Source organism: Clupea harengus, chromosome 17 (assembly GCF_900700415.2).
Source record: "Clupea harengus chromosome 17, Ch_v2.0.2, whole genome shotgun sequence".
In the NCBI taxonomy this organism is placed as follows: Eukaryota; Metazoa; Chordata; class Actinopteri; order Clupeiformes; family Clupeidae; genus Clupea; species Clupea harengus.
Genome location: NC_045168.1, coordinates 11,385,265 through 11,409,866, shown reverse-complemented (window position 1 = coordinate 11,409,866; position 24,602 = coordinate 11,385,265). Strand labels below are relative to the sequence as shown.

Below are 24,602 nucleotides of genomic sequence, written 5' to 3'. Positions count from 1 at the left end.
GGAGGGGAGACCCATACTAGTGGGCCGGTGGGAGCGTGCCTATGTTCCCACAGCCCTATGTTCCCACAGCCCAATGTTCCCACAGCCCAATGTTCCCACAGCCCTATGTTCCCACAGCCCTATGTTCCCACATTTCTAAGAGCTTTTTCAAAATTAGGTCTTATGTTCCCACAGCTCTGTGTTCCCTCATTTCTAATATTCATTACAAAATTAGGCCCTATGTTCCTACAGTTCCCACATTTCTACCCCTGTCTGGTAGTTAAGGGTTCACCATTCCGTAGCTGGCGATTTGAAGGAGCTAGCTAGCTTCCAAACTCTAACCCTAACCTTAATGGCCTTACGGCCATACCACACTGAGCACGCCCGATCTCGTCCGATCTCGGAAGCTAAGCAGTGTCGGGCCTGGTTAGTACTTGGATGGGAGACCGCCTGGGAATACCAGGTGCTGTAAGAAAAAAAATATATACTTACACCTAACCCTAGAACATAGGGCTGTGGGAACATCGGGACTAATTTTTTAAAATAAATCTGTGAAAATGGGTCTGTGGGAACATAGGGCTGTGGGAACATAGGGCCTAATTTTCAAAAATCCTTAGAAATGTGGGAACATAGGGCTGTGGGAACATAGGGCTGACCCCGGGCCGGTAACCCTCCTGGAGTGGAGAAGACGCCGCAGACAAATGTAAACATTTCAGATGTAAACATGTAAACCACACCACAATCAGTTTCACCAGTGGCTTAATAAAATCACCAGAGTCCTTCCTTTCTTGGCATATAAGAATCCGCATCAAGTGCCAAAATGTGATGAGAGTTCTCTTCAGAACACCAAATACACAAAACTGTGATGGGTGATGACAGAGAGAACCAGAGCGGACTGACAGTATAAGTGGAATCTACCTGAGAACTGTACACAGTGTCAGTCAAGCCAAGTGGTATTTGAATGTACATATTTTTTGTATACTTGGTAATAAAAGATGATAAATCAGTCCTTGTTCTGTTGATTTATTCTCATATGCATATACAGTGGGGAAAATAAGTATTTGAACCCCTGCCGATTTCGCAAGTTTGCCCACTTGCAAAGAAATGTGTGATCTATAATTGTAATGGTAGACCTATTTTAACAGTGAGAGACAGAATATCAACAAAAACTTCCAGAAAACTGCATTTTATAACAGTTATGAATTGATTTGCATTTGATCGCGGAAAATAAGTATTTGAAACCTTAGCAAAACATGACTTAGTACTTGGTGGAATAACCCTTGTTGGCAAGCACAGACGTCAGACGAAAGTTGGTAGTTGGTTGTAGTTGGTCACCAGGTTTACACACATCTCAGGAGGTATTTTGGTCCACTCCTCTTTGCAGATCCTCTCCAAATCCTTAATGTTGCGTTTTCATTGTCCTGGCTGAGGGAAGGAGGTTCTCGCCCAAGATTCCACGGTACATGGCCCCATCCATAGTCCCCTCGATGCGGTTGAGTCGTCCTGTAACCTTGGCAGAGAAACAGCTCCAAAGCATAATGGGCCTCATTATCAAACGCAGTTGAGAAGAATTTAAGAAGGAATTTCTTCTGAACTCCACTTCCGGTGGATTTAGGAAACAATTTGGCATTCATGAAAGTTTTCTCATCTGGGACTTATTCTGAACTTTAGAAGACTTTCAGAATGCGAAATAGCAGTCGTAAATCGGCCAGAGTTTTCTTAAATGCGATTCCTCAAAAAACCACAAGATGCCCCACTGGGCCGCTCTATGTTAGAAGTGTTAAGGGCTGAATTTGTGAGAAATCGTTGGTGATTGCATTCACATCAACTCTACAGACATCCTCGGATTAAAATAATTATAATAATAATATATACGAGAATATTTGTATCATTAACAATTACTTTTCACATTTATAGTCATGATTCTACGAGGCATCGTGATGTCATAAAATAAATAAAAGGACTACACCAGGATGCTGCACTCGTCTAGTGAGTGTCGTTTGGCACTGCCGTCTGTGCAAGTACGGCAATCCAGACTATTCTCATTTGTAGTTCCACGTTGGTGGAACGAACTGCCTAGCACTACCAGAGCAGGGGCATCCCTCTCTACCTTTTAAGAAGCTTTTGAAGACCCAACTCTTCAGAGAGCACCTCCCTTCCTAACTGGCACTTTGACTAGTGCTTTACTTGCATTTACAGCAGTTACATTCCTGCACTTCTTTTTTAATTTTTTTCGTTTTTCTATTTCTTTTTAAAGTAGTATTTATTGTTACACTAGGTCTCTATTGCTCGTAGCTTGACTGTTCTCTCCCTTGTACGTCGTTTTGGACAAAAGCGTCTGCTAAATGTAAATGTACACAAACACTGCAAATGTAAGTGAATAAATAAATAAGCACTAAACTCAATCGCGTTGATATAGCCATAGTGGAATAGAATGGACACATCTACATCCTGCAACAGTACCTCCAGCTCTGCACCAGTGAAGTTAGATCTGCGTTTACTCGACCGATGCTCGCTTTCGGCTTTGACATGCTTTCGCGTGGATTCGGTCTGCAATTCCGACTGCACACGTCACTACGGTTGCGTGCCCTTATAAGGAGCTGTCGGGGCGTGTATGTATGCAAATCCAGGTGCACGAGAACGCGCTTTCAATTTAAGAAACCTCTTCCGTGGGAGCACAGCTCAGAACACTTCTGCTGCGTAAGAACACATTTTCAGGCGTTCATGAATCCGGTTGAGGTCTTTTCCTTACGTTGATTTCCCGAAGTCCGTAAGAAACATTTCAGAAGAAACTTCGGAAAATGTTCGAGAATGAGGCCCATTGTTTGCTTGACTGTGGGGATGGTGTTCTTGGGGTCATATTCAGCATTCTTCCCACTCCAAACGCGGCGAGTCAAGTTGATGCCAAAGAGCTTGATTTTGGTCTCATCTGACCACATCACATTCTCCCAATCCTCCTTAAAATCATTCAAGTGTCCATTGGCAAACTTCAGACAGCCCTGTACATGTGCTTTCTTGAGCAGGGAGACCTTGCGAGTGCTGCAGTACTTCAAACCATTGCAGCCTAGTGTTTTGCCAATGGTTTTCTGGGTGACTGTGGTCCCAGCTGCCTTAAGATCATTCGCAAGCTCCCCCTGTGTAGTTCTGGGGTTATTCCGCACCTTTCGGATGATCACCAATACTGCACGAGGGGATACTTTGCATGGAGCCCCAGACCGAGAGCGATTGACAGTTGTTTGGTGTTGCATCCATTTGCGAATAATCGCACCAACAGTTGTCTGCTTCTCACCAAGCTTGCCGATGGTTTTGTAGCCCATTCCAGCCTTGTGCAGGTCTACAATCTTATCTCTGACAGCCCATGGTAGTGAGTGAAGGGACCGGTATAGTTAATAAGAATATGCCATAGTCAATAATTCAATGTTTATTATGCCTAGTTATAATTGTTACTTTTGTTTGGATTCCACGAGAATGTGGGTGAATATGGGTGAATCCTGGGTGAATATACTTGATTTTTACCAGGGGAGTGAGGTGCGACATTGGTCTCACCTTCCCCCCCCAGGTCCAGGACCTGGACAAAGCTTTCTATCCAGGGCTTATTTGAATAGACGGTAACACCCCTAAACTCAGCTTTTAAGAGCAAATCCTACAAGGAATAATTCAGATGAGCCTGAGGTGAAGCTATGAGTGGACGTTCAGGCTTTGTCTCCCTTGGTGACCACCACTGTATAAGAATAAAACCTGGATCTTGACTGACTAAAATCCAAGACTGGTCTCCAATATATGGTATAAATGATATCCCATCATGAGGTTGAAGGTATGAAGTATGATTCTTTGGGCAGGTTTCTTTTATACACGTCACTAGTTGAGATCAGGTGTACCTTGTTAGGACTAATCTGTGTGCTTCGTGGGCGCATAACTGGTCTGTGGGAGCCAGAATTCTTGCTGTTTGGTAGGGGTTCAAATACCTATTTGCCGCGATCAAATGCAAATCAATTCATAACTGTTATAAAATTAAGTTTTCTGGATGTTTTTGATATTCTGTCTCTCACTGTTAAAATAGACCTACCATTACAATTATAGATCACGTATTTCTTTGCAAGTGGCCAAACTTGCGAAATCGGCAGGGGGTCAAATACTTATTTTCCCCACTGTAAATGGTAAAATCATGTTGATTGAACCGCCTGATCAGCTGTGACATTAGTGCAAAGACACGTGGTTCTAGTGGACTACTCATGATAACAATGAAGGACTGAAAGGTCTGATGTGATATTTTTCTTATGTGTCCTGTTTCCCATAATCCAACACTTGGGTTAACATGAGCTAGTGTTGTTCTCTTGTGCTCTCTGCACTGCTGCCCCTCCCACTTCCTCCCACTCTCACAGACTTAGGAAGCCACTCCCACCCCTCAGTGCTCAGCCCTTTCCAGAGAAACGAAAATCAGTTTTGCCTCTAACTTGACTGTCAGGAAGAGATCACAACAATAAACGATAGGAACAGAGAGAGAGGAAAATACACAGAGACAGACAGAGAGTGACCCAAAATGGCAGAGGCCAGTGTTGTATTGAGTCAGGACCAGTTAAGCTGTCCAATCTGTCTTGATCTACTGAAGGATCCTGTGGCAATTCCTTGTGGACACAGTTTCTGTATGGATTGTATTACGAGCTGCTGGGATCAGGACGATCTGAAGGGAGTCCACAGTGCAGACAGACCTTCACACCAAGGCCAGTTCTGGGCAGAAACACCATGCTGGCTGAAGTGGTGGAGAAGCTGAGGATTGTGGGACTCCAGGCTGCTCCATCTGCTCACTGTTATGCTGGACCTGGAGATGTGGAGTGTGACGTCTGCATTGGGAGAAAACGAAAGGCAGTAAAGTCCTGTCTGATGTGTCTGGCCTCTTACTGTGAAACTCACTTCAGAGTTCATAATGATATCAACCCAGGGAAGAAACACAAAGTGATTCAAGCTGCTGGTAAACTAGAAGATCTGATCTGCTCTCATCATGATAAATTACTAGAGGTCTTCTGTCGCACTGATCAGAGATGCATATGTATGCTGTGTGTCATGGATGAACATAATGGACAAAACAGTTTCAGTCGCAGCAGAGAGAACTGAGAAACAGGTGAGACTCACTTAGCCGGTACTCCTGATACTGACAAAGGCCTTCCAGCTAAAATGTGTTATTGTGCACTGATAAACACGTGAATGAGAATAACAGCAGCATTCTCTGACTTTATTCTCAGTTTTTGATCCTAAGGTTCATTTCTTGACTTCATTCCCACATTTGATACATCAACATATATAGGGTTAAGGGTTCCTTATCGCACTTCACTGCGATATAACAGTATGGTACATGACACTAGTCATGGGCCTAAATCGAAGCATTTATCCATTCACGGCTGAAAGGCCGCAAGATCTGTCAGCGCGCACTCCTGAGCCTGCCCCCTCAGGAGTCTATATCTTGAATCGCGCACCAGATCTCAGTCTCTTTGAAAACTTCGCAAGAACGAAGTGCCAGCTCCGAGTAATATCCTCTACGCTACCAAAAGTCAAAGAGTTTTGTGTGCTTTTGCTCTCTACGGGTTGGTGAGTTATTCGGGTTCTTTTTAACCCTCACTAGCTCAGGGCGCTGCAAAATTCGTTGGCTCAACTTAATTTTGGAGGTAGTAGCTGCTATCCTAGCTGCCTAGCTGGCTAAGTTTCTGACTAGCCTGCTAGCTTGCTAACAACGTGTTCGTTGCTGATAGTGTGCTTGTGTATTAATACTTTCTTCTACTTTCAGATTAAAAAAGATGTCCAGACACTACCCCGACTGCGGGCACACCCGTGTTAAGGGTGACCGCCACCGTCGGTGCGTGACCTGCCTCGGCAGGAACCACGCAGAGGTCGCGCTCTCGGGCGCTGACCCTGTCTGTGCCATCTGTGCTAGCCTCACGCTAGCTAAGGCTACCAGGCGCCTTGCGCTATGGGAGCGCAAGGACGCTGAGGGGGCTGCACCGGCTCCATCCGGGGCTAACGCCCCTGTAGGACCGAGTGCGCCTCCAGCCGTGGGCTCTGTGAGTGTGAGCTGCAGCCGCAGCTCCACTCTTTGGCCTCTCCCCGTCACCGCCACCTGCTAGCCCAAGGGCCGCGGGCAGCGAGGCGGAGGAGCTACCACTGGACGGTGTCCTGCCCGAATTGGAGCTGGACATCGGCCTGGATGATGATAGTCTGCTGGACTACTCCGATGAGCACAGCTCAATCGCAGAGGCGATGCAGACTAGCCAGGACGTTAAGCCGCGGGTGGAGACACCCCCGACTACGTCTCGGATCCTGGGCCAGCAACTCCACGAGGTTGCGCTGAGAGCAGCCAGCTGCCTCGGGCTCCCTCTCCCTCCCAGTGTGCGGTCCTCGCTGCTGGACGGGGAGTTTTATGCTGGCCCCGCCGCACCAGTTCCCAGCTGCATCCCCTTCTTTGAGGAGGTGCACGAGGAACTGCAAGCGACATGGGCGACCCCCTACTCGGGCCGGGCCCCGGTGCCGGGGTTTGCGCCCTACATGCAGCTCCACAGGGCTAGTGAGAGTGGCTACCTCTCCTTCCCTCAGGTGGAGGACGCTGTAGCGGGCTACCTCTCGCCCGCCTCCCCCACGATGCGCCTCGGCCAGAAGCCTCTCCTGCCTACGCGGGTGGCCAGGCACCAGGCTCAGCTGGCAGAGAAAGCCTACTTGGCTAAAGGGCAGACTGCCTGCACAACCAACACGGCTGCGCTGCTACAACGCTATCAGGCAAAGCTCCTGACTGAGCTTGCTGTGTCGCTGGGGGAGGGTCACCCGTCGGTGGCAGAGCTCCTTCACGTGACGGATCTGTCACTCAGACTGACCCGGTGCACCTCACAGGCACTGGGGAGGGTGATGGGTACTGTGGTGGCTACCCAGAGGTCTCTGTGGCTATCACTGGCTAAGCTCTCAGACAGAGAGAAAGCACCACTCCTCGACGCCCCGGTCTCTGTCCAGGGCGTCTTCGGTGAAGCCGTGGTCACAATGGCTGCCAGGTTCGAGGAGCAGCAGAAGAGCAGGGAGGTAATCCAGGCTTGGATGCCTCGCTCTAGCGGCCCGGGTGAGACGTCCTCCTCAGGACACACCACACCCACACAGGGCCAGAAGCGAAGCGGGTTCCGCTCGCCAGCTCCTCCAGCGAAGGTGCCCACCAGGCGAGGCTGGCAGAGACACCCCTTCCGCCCTCCAGCTCAGCCTGCAGCACAGCAGCAGCCAGCTGCGCGCCCTGCCCAGGGCGCAGCCCAGGCCCCGCGACAGTACACCACTCGCCGCGGGCGGGGCAGAGGTAAGCCTCAGGCTTCCTGATGGTGACAGTCAGCCAGTGGCCACACAGGGGGGAGCGGTAGAGCCCACACCGCCTCCACAGAAATCAGCCCGTCGCTCACATGTGAAAATCATGTCCAGCACGGTAAGCAGGTTCTCACAAGCACCACCCTCATATGTCCTAACTCCTGTCCCAGATGGCGCAGTGCCCAGACATGCTTGTGCGACTCCCCCCGCGATGCACACAGTGCAATCGCACCCCCCAATTTTTTTCAAAACCATGAGGGGGCAACCCCAGATCTCGTCCCCCTCCCTAGGCGGAGTGGGTGCAGATCTAGGTTTAGACTCATTGACCATGAGCGGGTTAGTTCCCGACAAATTCAACTCAAAGCACAACCTGGCTGGTTGTGCGGCGAGTTGGCGCGCATGCGCAGTCTCACCATGGGTGCTAAGAACGATCACAAAGGGTTACGTGCTGCAATTCGCCCGTCCCCCTCCGCCATTCAGCGGAGTGATCCAATCTGTGGTGCAGCGAGAACAGTCTCACTTCCTACAGGAAGAGATAGTCTCCCTGCTCAGAAAAGAAGCGATAAGCATAGTTCCTCCCGAGGAGGATGCTTCAGGCTTCTACAGCCGTCACTTCCTGGTCCCAAAAAAGGACGGGAATTATCGGCCAATATTAGATCTACGTGTGTTAAACAAAGCACTCATGCCGCTACGGTTCAGAATGCTGACCCCACGCCGGCTTGTGCAGTTTATAAGGCCAAACGATTGGTTTGTCACGATAGACTTAAAAGACGCATATTTCCACGTTCCAATCCACCACAGACATCGGAGATATCTGAGGTTTGCATTCGGAGGAATAGCGTACCAATTCAACGCACTCCCATTCGGCCTAGCTCTGGTGCCGAGGGTATTCACAAAGTGCGTAGAAGCAGCCATCGCCCCATTACGTCTACGCGGCTTACGCGAATACAATTATTTGGACGACTGGTTAATAGCTGCTCATTCAGAGGCTGCAGCGGTGCAGGACGGCCATCTAGTGGTGGCGCACCTGTATCGACTGGGCTTTGTGATAAACAGGGAAAAAAACGTTCTATGCCCAAAGCAAATTACGCATTTCATAGGCATGGTTCTAGACTCCACCTCCATGGAGGTCAGGCTGTCTCGAGAACGAATAAATGCCATCAAAACATGCGTGCGCCAGTTCCGACTGGGACAGTCAGTCTCGTCGCTGTGCTGCCAACGCCTGTTAGGAATGATGGCGTCAGCCGCTATCGCACTCCCGCTGGGGATGTTGCGTATGCGGCCGTTCCTAATATGGTACCTGTCTATGAGGCTCAACGCAGTCACAGACAGGCACCGCAGAATAATGGTGTCCTCCAGATGCAGGAAAGCCCTGGCGATCTGGAGAACCCCCTGGTTTCTCGCTGCGTCGGGCACTATGGGCATAGTGTCGCGTCGCGTAGTAGTGACCACAGACGCCTCCACCAAGGGGTGGGGGGCGGTCTGCGAGGGGAGAGGCGTGAACGGTCTCTGGTCTGCGACAGAGGCAGCGTCTCATATAAATGTGTTAGAACTGCGGACAGTAGTCCTGGCTCTACAACACTTTCTGCCCAGACTGAGTGGTCAGCATGTGTTAGTGAGGACGGACAACACTGCGGCCTTGGCGTATATAAACCGTCAAGGCGGAGTGCACTCCCAGTCACTGCACCATTGGGCGACTCGCCTGCTCCTATGGGCAGCGAGGCACGTCCTTTCCCTCAGGGCAGTTCATATACCAGGTCACCTCAACTACGGTGCGGACCTGTTACCGAGGGGCGATCCTCGAGCAGCAGATTGGTGTCTACACCCACAGGTGATAGAACAGATCTGGGTGCGTTTTTTCAGGGCGCAGGTGGACCTGTTCGCAAACAGGCAGAACACCTGCTGCCCACTCTGGTTCTCGCTAGGGGGCGACAATCCCCCACTGGGCATAGACGCGCTGGGCCACCAGTGGCCAGATCTACGCCTATATGCTTTTCCCCCGATCCCGCTCCTCCAGCAAGTGCTGTGCAGGGTAGCGGACGAGGGCAGAGAATTGATATTGATAGCCCCCCACTGGCCCAATCAGCCGTGGGCGGCAGATCTAGTCAATATTTCAGTGCAGCAGCCTTGAGAGCTGCCTCTGCGGAGAGACCTCCTAACGCAGGCGCACAGGACAGTGTGGCACCCCCATCCGGAGTGGTGGCGTCTCAGAGCCTGGCACCTGAACGGTGCAGGCTCATAGCGTCAGGCTTGTCGGATGCGGTGGTGGCTACAATACACAGTGCCCGAGCTGTGTCGACACGGGCTTTGTATACGCTGAAGTGGCGCAGTTCTGAACGATGGTGTGCTGCGCGTCAGCATGACCCCATTAACTGCGCGCTGGGCGTTATTCTAGAATTCCTACAGCAGTTGTTTGATGAGGGGAAGGCGGCTTCCACTCTTAAAGTGTACATGGCTGCCATTTCAGCCTGTCACCCGCTAGCGTCATGCTTTATGGCGGGGGTGAGACGGCTCAGGGTGCCAGAGAGACACCTCATACCCTCTTGGGATCTGCTAGTGGTGTTACGTGCGCTCACAGGGCCTCCGTTCGAGCCCCTGGAGTCAGTGGACATAAAGTTTGTCTCTTTAAAGACTGCGCTGCTACTGGCGTTAACGTCAGCAAAGCGCGTTGGTGACATGCAAGCCCTGTCAGTCAGCCCATCGTGCCTTCAGTTCTCGATCGCTGGTGACAGAGTGGTTATGCGACCTAATGCTGCTTACACACCTAAAGTGGTGGTAACCCCATTCCGCAATCAGGTGATTGAATTAGCAGTTTTCTCGCCTCCTCCTTTTGCGTCAGCAGAGGAGGAACATTTGAACAAGCTCTGTCCAGTGCGCGCTCTCCGCTGTTACGTAGAGCGCACTAGAGCTTTCAGACAGTCAGATCAGCTATTTGTGTGCTTTGGTGCACGTGCAAAAGGCAGACCTCTATCAAAACAGAGCCTCTCCCGTTGGATAGTAGAGGCTATCGTGTTGTCTTATAAGAGCTTGTCTTTAGATCCCCCGGAGAAGTTGCATGCGCACTCTACGCGGGGAGTCTCGTCTTCCTGGGCCTTACTAAAGGGCGTTTCAGTGGAAGATATTTGCAAAGCTGCAAGCTGGAGTTCTCGCCACACTTTCATTAGATTCTATATGTTAGATGTGGCTGAACCTAGTTTACTACATGGCGTTCTGCAGGCGAGCGATCTCTGAATCCCCTGGCCTGAGAACGATATATATGATAAGTGTGTTCATTGGTGTCTACATGTTATGTTGCACATGAAACATTCCGGGGTGTTTTCTTACAGGCGCAGGATCACGGATCCATGCCGCCTATGATAAAGGTTGCCCTGTTAATATGTTCACCGCCAGCGGCCGTATGAACCTCTAGGAGGTCAAAGGCTTCATTAAATCTGGTGTGTGTGATTGGCTGCCACTGTATTATCAGGGTCCCATACTGTTATATCGCAGTGAACTGCGATAAGGAACGTCTCGATTACTTACGTAACCTCGGTTCCGTAACTTGTTAGTTCAGATACGCCCCCTAGCTGTCGCGCAGGCGCGACCGGGCTGATAACATCTTAATTACGTGCATGTAGCCACAAAAATAAAAAACATTTTACCATAAACAGACTTTTATCTGAAAAGCACTAATACTGCCACAAGCACACGTAATATCAAATGCCTGTGTTCAGCAGGTCATTAGAAAACGACCAAAAGAAAAACGTGGTGTGCCCCCTGCTGTGCCCCACCCCCTGACGCCTCCTCAAACTAATCGTCCATTTAAACATGCTATCTTTGCCAAAATGTCTTGTTTTCTGCCATGAAAAAATCGTTATCTATCCAAACAACTAAATGATGACACTGAATAGTTTAACTGAGGATATTATTGTGGTTTATTTATGTACTCACATCACAAAACATGCCTCCATTTCCCATATCATATGATCTCAATCTTCTCGAGCTCCTCATGGCCATGACAAATATATATTTTTTTTAAACATTCCTGAATAATCAAAGCCATATATCTCTTCTACGAAACTGTGTAGTTTTTATTGGCCACAGTACATTTTATTCCTTGTTCTACCGTAATTTTCATGTCTAGTGCCCACAAACCAACCACTTCCTGTAACAGATGACCGCATTCAAAATGCCTGTTTCTCCAATCCAGTTACTATAAACTGATTGACACCTATTCTATCCAATAGTACCCATTCTCATGTTTACAATGGTATGCCCATTGCCTGTCTTTGAATAATATTACGGTGTGATTGGTCCACACATAACCGAAGGTTCTCTGGTGCGCTTTCCATGCGTCAGAGGAGTCATTCCAAGCACAGGTTTTGCGCATTCAACACAACACGTGGAGTTCGCCTATGGACACAATTGGAACAGCTGGATTGTGTCCTAGACATGACATGTAAGTATCTATATCTGCATTTATGTTTTCAGACACGCATAATACTATTAGTATGCACTTTGGTATGTTCTCACAATATTGGCTTGCCTATGTATTTGTCTGGCAAATTAGCAAGCCTGCTAGCAAGTTCGCTAACGTTAGCTACATGCTATTTTTGCTGTGTTGTGTCCTCCTATACAACTATACATATCTGCATGTATTCGTTCACACACGCATAATACTATTGGTATGCATTTTTGTACGTTTCCAAATTATTGGCTTGCCTATGTATTTGTCTGGCAAATTAGCAAGCCTGCTAGCAAGTTCGCTAACGTTAGCTACATGCTATTTTTGCTGTGTTGTGTCCTCCTATACAACTATACATATCTGCATGTATTCGTTCACACACGCATAATACTATTAGCATACATTTTGGTATGTATGGCATGTTATATTTCTCCTGTTGTGTACTCTCTATGTCTGCATCTTTCTTGTTTTTAGTTGCATATTGTGTTTGGTTATTTTACAATGTCTTTATTTTTTTTGCTGGATTGCTGAGTTGTTTGTGTAACATTTGCCAATTGATTTTTTTTTTTTCCAGAGAGATGTCCCTGCAGGAGATGCATCTGTCCGCTCCCCACTCATTTCATCTCATCTGATCTGAACAGATCTCATCTCATCAGAACAGAACTCATCACATCTTATCCCTCCACACCCACACCCCACTACACCACCTCCACACACCACCACACACCACCTCCACCACACACCACCACTTCCACACCCCATCACACACCTTCACACACCACCACCACACCACACCACCTCCACACCCCATCACACACCTCCACACACCACTACACCTCCTCCACACCCCACCACACACCTCCACACCCCACTACACCACCTCCACACACCACCACACCCCATCACACACCTCCTCACACCACCTCCACCACACACCACCACTTCCACACCCCATCACACACCTTCACACACCACCACCACACCACACCACCTCCACACACCACTACACCACCACACCACCTCCACACCCCACCACACACCTCCACACCCCACTACACCACCTCCACACACCACTACACCACCTCCACACACCACTACACCACCTCCAAACCCCACTACACCACCTCCAAACCCCACTACACCACCTCCACACACCACTACACCACCTCCACACCCCACCACACACCACTACACCACCTCCACACGCCTCCACACACCACTACACCACCTCCACACCCCACACCACTACACCACCTCCACACCCCACTACACCACTACACACCTCCACACACCACTACACCACCTCCACACACCACTACCACACCTCCACACACCACTACACCTCCTCCACACCCCATCACACACCTCCACACACCACTACACCACCTCCACACCCCACCACACACCTCCACACCCCACTACACCACCTCCACACACCACCACACCCCATCACACACCTCCTCACACCACCTCCACCACACACCACCACTTCCACACCCCATCACACACCTTCACACACCACCACCACACCACACCACCTCCACACACCACTACACCACCTCCACACGCCTCCACACACCACTACACCACCTCCACACACCACTACACCACCTCCAAACCCCACTACACCACCTCCACACCCCACTACACCACCTCCACACACCACTACACCACCTCCACACCCCACCACACACCACTACACCACCTCCACACGCCTCCACACACCACTACACCACCTCCACACCCCACCACACACCACTACACCACCTCCACACCCCACTACACCACTACACACCTCCACACACCACTACACCACCTCCACACACCACTACCACACCTCCACACACCACTACACCACCTCCACACCCCACTACAACACCTCCACACGCCTCCACACCCCACTACACCACCTCCACACACCACTACACACCTCCACACACCACCTCCACACCACACCCCTCCACACACCTCCACCTCCACACACCACCTCCACACCCCACTACACCACCTCCACACACCACTACACACCTCCACACACCACTACACACCTCCACACACCACTACACCACCTCCACACACCTCCACACACCACTACACCACCTCCACACGCCTCCACACACCACTACACCACCTCCACACGCCTCCACACACCACTACAACACCTCCACACGCCTCCACACCCCACTACACCACCTCCACACACCACTACACCACCTCCACACGCCTCCACACACCACTACAACACCTCCACACGCCTCCACACCCCACTACACCACCTCCACACACCACTACACCACCTCCACACACCACTACACCACCTCCACACCCCACCAGACACCTCCACACACCACTACACCACCTCCACACACCACTACACACCTCCACACACCCCTACACCACCACCACACACCTCCACACACCACTACACCACCTCCACACCCCACCACACACCACCACAAAACATACATGATGTACTTTTGAGTACAAAACCACAAAACATACATGATGTACTTTTATATGGATCTGGATAGGTTTTTGGGTATATTTTGGAGAGGCTATAGACCATCATATGTGTTGTCACAATAAATTACAATATATTACACTGAAATTAATTCAGAATGGTTTGCTGTAGTACAGAAGGCAAGAAAAAAGTATGAATTCTTGATGTACAGTGACAGGTACTGGATTTTGTATTTGGTGAGGTTGGAGAGGTTATGAGACACTTGGAGACGTCTAAAGGTATCATATGGAAACTGATGTGTAACACTTGTAAACTTTTGTCTATCTGCTTCAAATTTTTTACACACACTGTCAAGATGTTGTTGCATCAGGAAATGTAAATGTTAGTTTCCTATGACATTCAAAACCCAGTTCTACACTGAAACATAAAAAAAACACTAGGCGTTTTATGTTTTTTTCTGACAAAAATGTTGGTTTTGCTGCTCTGAAATGTAAACTAAAATGACATAATAAAACACTTTAACTGATTGCATTTGATGGGCCAAGTGTCTTCTTTAATTTAAGCCATGAATGGTTATTATGCAATGTTTAGAACCATAGATATTCAAGTTTTAAATGGGACAGTGCAATATAGGCGGAAATTGTCAAAAATACCCTTCTGAATTAACAGGTTAAGCAGGAACCAGATATAACAAAGTTGGCGTGTACAGTGTTACCTTGGTTTGATATTCTTGCTCAGTTTTCTTTCCAAGACTGAGATCCGGTGCGCGATTCAAGATATAGACTCCTGAGGGGGCGAGCTCAGGAGTGCGCGCTGACAGATCTCGCGGCCTTTCAGGCGTGAATGGATAAATGCTTTGATTTAGGCCCATGACTAGTGTCATGTACCATACTGTTATATCTGGTTCCTGCTTAAGGAACCGAGGTTACGTAAGTAACCGAGACGTTATGGTTAAATGAAAATAGCGTTGATGTTGATGACTTTGAGTTCTAACTTTTTTAATCATGAAAGTGATTTAATCTGTACATGATATGTTTTATTCTCTCAATACGTTAAATACTCAACTCTAATAGATTTACCTGTTCACAGAAACTGTTGGGTGATACTCAGAGAAAATCCCAACGGATAATCCAGGAAAAAGAGAATGAACTGCAGGGCCTGAGACAGGCTGTGAAAACTCTTCAGATGAGTTGTATCAACCAGAGGAAATAACAAGTGACTGCTGTAGCAATTCATGTCTCGTGTCTTGTCTTATGTCCAAACAGAGTTCTGCACAGGCAGCCGTGGAGGACAGTGAGAGGATCTTTACTGAAATGATCCGCTCCATTGAGAGAAGACGCTCTGAGGTGACAAAACTGATCGGAGATCAGGAGAGGGCTGAGGTGAAGAAGAGAGATGCTGAGCTGGAGCACCTTTCACACAATGACAACCACATTTGTTTCCTTCAGGTACTGTCACGACTCAGATATGATGCATTATCACTGAAGATATTAGTTTATTTATGCAGGTCTGTAAAAAGTCACTGTTAAGACCGCTCTAACTGTCAGTCAAAACGTCAGTTTCCTATTCCGGTGCTCCTTGGTAATGTGGTAAACATAGTAGAGATGAAAAGGTAACCAAGGCACGCTTCTTTATTTACACAATGTCCAGTGCAGAAACATTGTAATTGTTATATAATTTTAAATATTACCTCCATAACCCCTAACACCAGTGCCATGAATCTGATCTGACTAGGACTAGACTGGACATGTCAGTGTTGATGTGGTCTTTAGTCTACCGCACCTCAATTGTTTAATACAAAATTACCAGTGCCTCATTTTCACACCAATTCCGGTGTCTATATTTATGATGCAGGGCACTGGATGCTTTGGTCTGTGCCAAAATGCTCCAGTAGGGCCTGGAGGAAGGTTTATGTTTGTTAAATTTAATTTGGCTAATTTTCTGTCTCATTGTAGAGTTTCCAGTCTCTCTGTTCCTCCTCTGCTCCTGACAACTCATCCAGACACATGGTCCACACAGATCTGTCTTTTGATGAAGTAAAAGAAAAACTTTCTCAGCTCAGGAAACTAGAGGATGCACTCCAGCAGGGACTAAAGGACATTTCTAAAACTGGTATGAGACGCATTAGTACAAAGACTTTGAAAACATCACTTCTGAATACAATGTTGATGTGACCCAGAAAGATGTGGTTGTTGATAGGTGTCTTTTTGTCTTTACAGCAGAGCGTGTTTGCCTTCTATCACTGCCTGAGCCCACGACCAGAGAGGATTTCCTGGCCTGTAACTATATGATACACATATATGTACAAATACATAAACACACATACAAAATAGAAACACACATATACAAGAGGAGAGCATAGTACCCTGCTCTATCTGGTAGTGCACATGATAATAAATTAATATTGATAATTTAAACCAGTACACCCCTAATCACCACTGCTCAATGAGTCATGTTTTATCCTCCCTCAGATGCCTGCCAGCTAACCCTGGATCCCAACACTGCTCATAATGTCTTCACACTGTCAGAGGGAAACAAAGTTGTAGAACATTGCACTAATGTGAATCATTCATATCCTGACCATCCAGACAGATTTGATTCATTGGGTCAGGTGCTGTGTAGAGAAGCTGTATCTAAACACAGCTACTGGGAGGTTGAGTGGTCAGGATCTGTTTACATTGCTGTATCGTACAAAGGGCTCAAAAGGAAAGGAAGGGCTAATTGTGTTCTAGGATACAATAACAAGTCTTGGAGATTGGACTGCACTTCATCTGGCTACTTATTCATACATGATGGTAAAGAAATGTCACTCCCTCATAAGCCCACCTCCACCTCCAGAATAGGAGTGTATGTTGATCACAAGACAGGAACTCTGTCTTTCTACAGTGTCTCTGACACAATGACTCTTCTGCACAAAACACACACCACATTCACTGAGCCACTGTATCCTGGCTTTGGGCTCATCTGTCGTAGCAAAATCAAATTGTGTCCGTGACAACATACCAGCAGAATCAAAACATTCATGTCTAATTTGAATGGATAAGTCCCTGACAAAGTTTCTTTCTTCATTCCGCCCTACTAGCCTAGCTGTTGGGTTGCATTTTAGTTGCTTAATTGTACAGAACAATGAACAGTCAGTGATTGTGCATGAAAGTTTATTACCACAGAAACTTACTTCATATGGTAGAATAATGTGGTAGATGCACATGGTAAAATTAAGACAGAAGATAAATAAAGCACAAGTTTACTTTTCATCTGCATGACTTTTCATCTGCTGTACTAAAACATTCATCTTACCTCATAAGTGTTTGTGGGAGGTTGTCGCTTCTATTTGGCCAAGTTCCCATGATATTTCCAAAAAACAATATTTCAATTGGGAATAAATAAATGTTGATAGCCCAAATATATTCAAAATGAATTAACTGTCATACAATCTATTGTCACCACACACCATATGATCACATTTTTTTCTCCCACATACACTTTCGCACACATGCTCACACATCCACTTCTCTCCCCTAGAATGATCTCCCTTTTTTGATAACTGCAGTTATACATGACTGTGTATTATTTTCAATAAACTAAAATCTTTTTAAATTGTAACTCTTGTCGTCGATCTGTGCAGTCAAAAATGGCTGACTAACATATAAAACAACAAAAATATTAACGGATGTGAAACCTAATTGTAACGTGAACAGAATACTACAATGAATGGCTCCTCCAGAATAAGAGTCAATGTGTGCAGATTCACATCCAAGCAACAATGGACAACAACTAGATTTATGGAATAAGACGTAAGTGTTAATGTGTAAACTAATTTTTAACACAATGTCAATTAAAGATATTTAAATAGCTACTGGTGTACGTAACTATTGATGGGGAGGGGCACCAGGGACACGCCCTTCCCAACACTCCGGTCCCAATGCCCCTCCAGCAAGCCTCATGCCTGGACTTAATGATGTCTGTTACTCAGTCCATGGCATCTGTCCTTCTGTGCCATACTCTCTCTGATATTCGTTCCAGGGATGTCTCCGGACATAAAGCAGTGGTTGTGCCAAGAGTGCAATCGTTGGCAAGTTGTAAAAGATTCTGGATCAGCACCGCAGTTTAATGGGCCACCTGCCTCTAAGCCAAAAGAGATTAGATCACAGTGTTGGAGCCATACAAGAATGGATTACAGAATGTCCCCAGCTTCAAGAAGCTGACAGCAAGGACTACAGTATGCAATGGAGGAATCTATTCACGACGTTAAGTTTTATCAACAAGGTAAAATGCGAATTGAAATGCCAAGTCATTCCAGTCTATTTGTGTGGAGACCACAGATGGCAAGTCTATCACTCAACATGGCTCCTTTACTGCTGGGTATGTGTCCCGTTTTCCCCTTCTGCACTGAATTACACCAGATTGCATTGTACTCTGCTGACTATATCCTTGCTTGTGTTGCATTAACTCTCAGATGTAGGTCGCTTTGGATAAAAGTATTTATTACTGACTACAGACCATGGTGCTGACGTAGTCTCTCTTTACTGTAGAACCTCTGGGTATTGTTCCCATGTTTTCGGGCTCATATGCACCCTTGATTTTTGGCGGGCAAAACTGATTTAGGAAACACCTGAAGAGGTGCCATCAACCAGTCTGCCTCAGAAGTGGCACAAACCCAGGGGTGAGAAAGTGGAGCCCCGACCAATAACCAGCATAGTGGCAGCAAAGGCAAAACCTGACCGCAAGAGGATGCCAGTTATGAGTGCATTTGTGTGTGCCAGGTTTGATGTTTGTATGTAAGAGGGATCACTGTGCTGTTAGTGGGGTTTCTAAGAAGATAGCATAGATTATTCAATTGGCCAAATGTGAACCCTGTAGAGCAGGGGTTTTCAACCGGGGGTCCGTGGCCCACTCGTGGTCCGTGACGGCATTGCAGGGGGTCCGCGACATGAGCCTATGTTGATCAGTTCACCATTGAATTTTTTATTTTTTATAAATTCGCTTTGATATTTCAACACCTTTTTGAGATTACTCTTGAATATCGTGAAAAATATAGAAGAAAATATAGCTGCAAGCAGCGATGCGGATTCCTCCAAAGATTGCGAAACCAGGGGAAAATGTATATTCTTCACAATTTTGGAAAGAAGAGTGAAGAAGGGAAAGAAGAAAAGAAAGAAGTGTCTTTCTAAAGGACACTTTGACAGGGAATTGAACTTACAACCTTCTGATTACCAAACAACTTCTCTACCCCTGCACCACTGACGCCCAGGTTAATATCTCAAAGATTTGCTTAGATATTACTTCACTTCTTGCTTTTCTGCTGAATTTGAGTGGCTATACCGGGCAAACGGTTGTGAGGATCAAAATTCTATTCACTGTTTTTTGTGAGGCTTGGTCTGAAGATCATCTCTGGTGATTTTGAAGACGATTTGACCAAAATTGTAGGAGGAGTAAGCTTTCAAAGGTTTTTTTGATAAAACCGGAAATAACAGAAAATCTATACAACCGAAGATTGGCGCCATTGAACGTTGAATTCGTCTTGATCCAAGGAATCCAATGGTACCTCATTTTTGAAAATCGGTCAAACGGTTCAAAAGTTACAGTGTTAACAAAAGTCCCGTTTTGACCCGTTGGTGGCGCTAGTGTGGTCTAGTGGGAGACATGAAACTTGGTGTGAGTGATGAAGGGACTGTCCTTAATGAGTGTGCCAAATTTCAGAAAAAGTTACCATACGGTTCTAGGGGCTGCCATTGACTCCCATTGCAGAATAATAATAATAATACCTACAATAACAATAGGGTTCCTCCTGACGGAGGAATCCTAATTACACTGACAAATGCTAAAGGCTGAATATGTGCGCAGGGGGAGGGGGGCGTGGGGTTACAAACACGCGCGTGCAGGCACATCAGTGGGCCGCAAATTAATTTCTAGTCAGAATGGTGGTCCCTGGGACAAAACCAGTTGAAAACCCCTGCTGTAGAGTATTCAAAGTAGGTAGGAATCACTATTACCTGCTTCAGGTGTCACTTTGTTTGGAAAACTGGCCATTTTGCAGCATTGCTTGGAACTCATGTACCCATTTAAGTCTGGCTTTACCAATTTGTCTGTCTCAGAACTGTCTCACACCAGGCAAACAACAAGGGAGAACTCACTTCCTCTGTTTGGAAACCTCACAGCTGTTCTCCCAGATGCTTCATTTTTTTTCAGCCTGTTGGCCGACAATCCTCCTCAAGAACTCTACTTCTGATTCAGACTTAAATTCAGTCTCAGGGTGTTCATGTTCTGCAAGGGCCAGAGGGTCTTCAGTCTTATAGGTTCTTTGTCTCCTGTAGGGACTGGGGGGGGGTCCTCACACACCATATCTAAAACTTGGATAGAGAGACATGATTAGTGTGGAATTTACATAAAGGTTATTGTAAAAAAATGTCCTCTGTTATTTTTCTAGATGCCTTTAACAAACCTGTCTGCAAACCACCAAGAGGAGGATACATCTCTCTGTAGTGCTGTTAACATCCCAATGCCCCTGTCTACTGACATCAGAATGCCAGCTCTTCAGAGTGAACCAAACTTCACAATTGAGCATGCCAAGCAAATACAAAACCACACCACTAACCAAGCAGCCTCAGAACGTTGGCACACAAAACGAGTCTAAAGGATAACTGCCTCAATTTGTAACAAAAAAAGTAATAAAAAAGAAAAAGTTACAGAATCTTTCATTGATTCAGTTACAAGTCTAAACCCTTCTCTAAATCTTCATCTGTTCAGAGTCAGTTTGGTAACAACAAGGAACATTTTGCCAAAGAAAAGTACCAAAGAAAGTTTCCAGGGAGACATATACACAAATGTGGCCTACTCCTTCAGCCCAGTCTACTCCTTCAGCCCAGTCTCCCCTTCAGCCCAGTCTACTCCTTCAGCCCAGTCTCCCCTTCAGCCCAGTCTACTCCTTCAGCCCAGTCTCCCCTTCAGCCCAGTCTACTCCTTCAGCCCAGTCTACTCCTTCAGCCCAGAGTACTCCTTCAGCCCAGAGTACTCCTTCAGCCCAGTCTCCCCTTCAGCCCAGTCTCCCCTTTCTTGGAGCCACACCGGATGGCATAGTGGACTGCTTGAGATAAAATGTCCATACAGTGCTAGTGCATGACTGATGGCGGCAGTATCCACTATTAACAATTTACATCTGACTAAAGGAGAGAAGAAGCAATCTATGTATCTGAAACTTACAAATAGAAGGTCAATTACTTATGTCTGGCCTCTAAAAGACTTGTTTGTGACCAGCGTACAGAAGAACAACTACTTCATTAATCAAATAATTGTGCAGCTCTGTCAATTTTATAACAGAAATGGTGACGTACCTTCACCTGGATGTCTCGTATGTTTCCTTTAGACTTGTAACTTTAGATTATTCATTTTATACCTGTTGAATATGTTACTGTATAAGTATCTTGTACCTGACGAAATAAATTGTTAAACTCTGACCCACTGTGGCCTCTTAAGAATATTGCTTCCCAGAGACATAGGGTCTTGCATGCTTTACTAAACATTTCCCGCTTCTAACCTGGCCACATTCATTGGCCTCGACATAGCCACACACGCAAAGAGAACAGTCAAACTTTGCGCTTCACATAGGCTTGTCTCTTGTTCATGTCACATGTATGTTCACTAACGTACACACATATGGACGTGGAAAGGAACACACACACATTCTTTCTGGCGCACACCCGACAGCGCACACTCGAGCACATAAGCTTGCACACACACACACTCCCTGTCTTTCATACACGCACTGCCCTTTAATTCATTAGCTAGATGCATTTAGTTAGATTATATATTGTGTGTTTTATTTCTGATCATTTTGTTAATAAATGCTTTGATAATATCCACTGGTCTATTTAATGTTACACAAGAATGAATGTTGCCAATCTCTTCTATTCAGAACTTCAACCTCACTAGGTAACTTTGGTTGCAGTTATTAATTTAATTATTAATCGGAGTTCCAAATTGATAGTTTAATAACTGTTTAAATTAGACACTGTAGATGGAAAGACATTTTAGGCGAGAAAAGTGACATGGAAATAGGCTATTTTGTCATTGAAACGCATGGAGGGAGCGGAGCTACACATTTTTAGAGTCTCTATCACTTTTTGTAGACAATATGCAGTCCAGTTTTCTAACAGTCATTGTAGAAAAGCAACTGCATTCTGCATAATGGGAAGACTCGTGATTCAATGATTCAACCAATGATTGTGTGAAAGTGGGGTGGTACATTTAACAAACATCCTAAACATTGCGGAAAATGTGTTTATTAGTGATGAATCGCGTCATTGACTACACAACAATACTTTAAAGATAGCTAACGTGAAATAGCATGTTCAATAAATAGACCCTGTGACCAGGGACGTGCACAGGAGGGGGCTAAGGTTGCTCGGGCAACTGCCCGTTTGCCCTCTACGACTGAAGTTGCCCCTCCGAAGGACATATATATATTTTTTAAATAGTATCGCGGCTGCAGAACTTCATGTAGGCCTAGATAAAATAATCGCGGAATAAGCGTCCAGGGGACGGGGGCGTGGCGGCGGCAAAAATGTACGTGTTGCCCCTTTTTTCCTTCAAAATTCCTGTGCACGTCCCTGCCTGTGACTCATACCACTTTCATCTGATGAAACACAGGATAGCATCTCGATAAAAGTGAGGTGGAATATATTCAGAACATCTTAAACATTATGAAAATGTCTTTATTAGTGATGAATCCTGTGTGACCATATGGTAAGTTCCCCAATACTTTGTATGTTACCCAATTAAATGGATTCAAACCGAGGCTGTTATAAGCAATAAATAAATGTATTTCAATACAGATCTTGTGTTGTTCTTTACTTGGCAAGAGTAACAAAAACACGATGACGATACATACATCAGACTTAAAAGAAAAGAAAGCAAAAACACATAACATAGGCCCAGGGGGCCAACCAAGAGTAACTAGAGTAACACGGCTAGAGTACCTCTGACCACTATTCAGCCATACGTGATGAATAGCACACTCATGCACACACTAGTGTAATACTGCAAAGTGCAAAACGGTGAGGTCAAGATAAATCACACAGAGAACAACCTTATACAGGTCATGTTAAACTCCACTCAACCACTAGGGGGGTGTTCACACAGCAATTTAAGGGGCAGAATAGTACCATACATGTACCAATACAGTGTTACCTTGCCACTCGCCCTGGGTTAGGCACCCAGGCCACAGAAATGGGTGACAATAATACAACTACATGTAACAACGAGACACGTAGCTTCAACTAGGTCAGTCAATACACACAGAACTAAATCAAAGAAATAAACAGGAGGAAAACAGTGGCCAGACTGTCAATTGCTGCTGTGATCTACAAAAGAGAGATTGTTTTAAACATTGACAGATATTGCACATTTTCCCTGAAACAGTATAACCATCTCATCCCTTTAATAATTACAAAATAGACATTTGAAATATAAAAAACATTTCAGACACATTAAAAGAGTTACAATATGAAGCACTACAGCAGTGCCCTGCCTACCTTGGCCTTGACGGTCATACAAAAGGAAGGACCCAGGTGGACATGGGGAGGAGGGACCCACGTCAGCTTGGCGTCCCTTGTTAACCCCAGTAGCCAGGGGAGACCTCTTGCAATACTATAGTCAAACGGGGCTACGAGGAGTTAAGCAAACACTGCAGTTAGCCTTATGCGAGATCACAACAGAGAACTGTTTCGGTTTGTTTTACCCCCAAAGCATTCTAAATCAGGCCACGTAGTAAACAAGGCTAACCGGTAGAAAGTGATGAAAGTAACATACCAATGCCTAACGTGAAGTTCCGGCATGAAACTCCTGACGAGGTGCAGCTAGCGTCTTACTCCCACCAGTGACGGCAACGTGCGTTTCAAACAATCGGCGAGAGCATATGTCGCTACGCGATGGTAGTCCTTTGGGGGATCGTAGTCCCTCACATTGCGCATGCGTCATTTTGCGACACTGTCGACTGCTGTCGACAGCGAAGCCGCGCGCGCATGCGTCACAACGACAGATCCGTTTTCAATCATGGAGAAAAGCGACGAAAGCCAGTTTTTTGAAAACATGACCATTTATTTAAAAACAAAGAAGATGTCACAGTGGACAAAACAGATGAGGTGGAGGATCAAAAAGTCTCTCCCCAGTTTCGTTCATATGTTGACGTAGAGCCTTATGCTGTTAGCCGTTTACAACATAATTAAATATAACATTAAATATACCCACATTATGCGTTAAGACAAGCCCCATATATTGACGTTTAAACCGTTTACAACATTATTAAATATTACGTTAAATAAACCTACATTATGCGTTAAGACAAGCCAGATATGTTGATGTTGATGTTGAGCCTTATGCCGTAAACCGTTTGTGTCT

General features: G+C 46.3%; 2 long non-coding RNA genes, 1 other non-coding gene and 1 pseudogene across 4 annotated transcripts; 3 read left to right on the top strand and 1 right to left on the bottom strand.

Moving 5' to 3' along the window:
* Nucleotides 1–335: 335 nt before the first annotated feature.
* LOC116224491 lies at nucleotides 336–454 on the top strand. The gene has a single exon (XR_004165608.1). It is a non-coding gene; the product is annotated as a 5S ribosomal RNA (ribosomal RNA).
* Nucleotides 455–4,222: 3,768 nt separating this feature from the next.
* LOC105889254 lies at nucleotides 4,223–17,804 on the top strand (annotated as a pseudogene).
* LOC116224447 lies at nucleotides 17,749–24,204 on the bottom strand. 2 transcript variants are annotated; one of them, XR_004165590.2, is made up of 4 exons: nucleotides 24,015–24,204; nucleotides 23,738–23,868; nucleotides 20,342–20,557; nucleotides 17,749–18,332 (listed from the first exon to the last, which is right to left on the bottom strand). It is a non-coding gene; the product is annotated as an uncharacterized LOC116224447 (long non-coding RNA). The 2 variants fall into 2 exon arrangements; XR_004165591.2 differs by lacking the exons at nucleotides 17,749–18,332; nucleotides 20,342–20,557 and adding an exon at nucleotides 22,783–23,566.
* Nucleotides 18,247–21,661, top strand: LOC122133655. The gene is made up of 2 exons (XR_006152930.1): nucleotides 18,247–18,569; nucleotides 20,635–21,661. It is a non-coding gene; the product is annotated as an uncharacterized LOC122133655 (long non-coding RNA).
* Nucleotides 24,205–24,602: the final 398 nt, after the last annotated feature.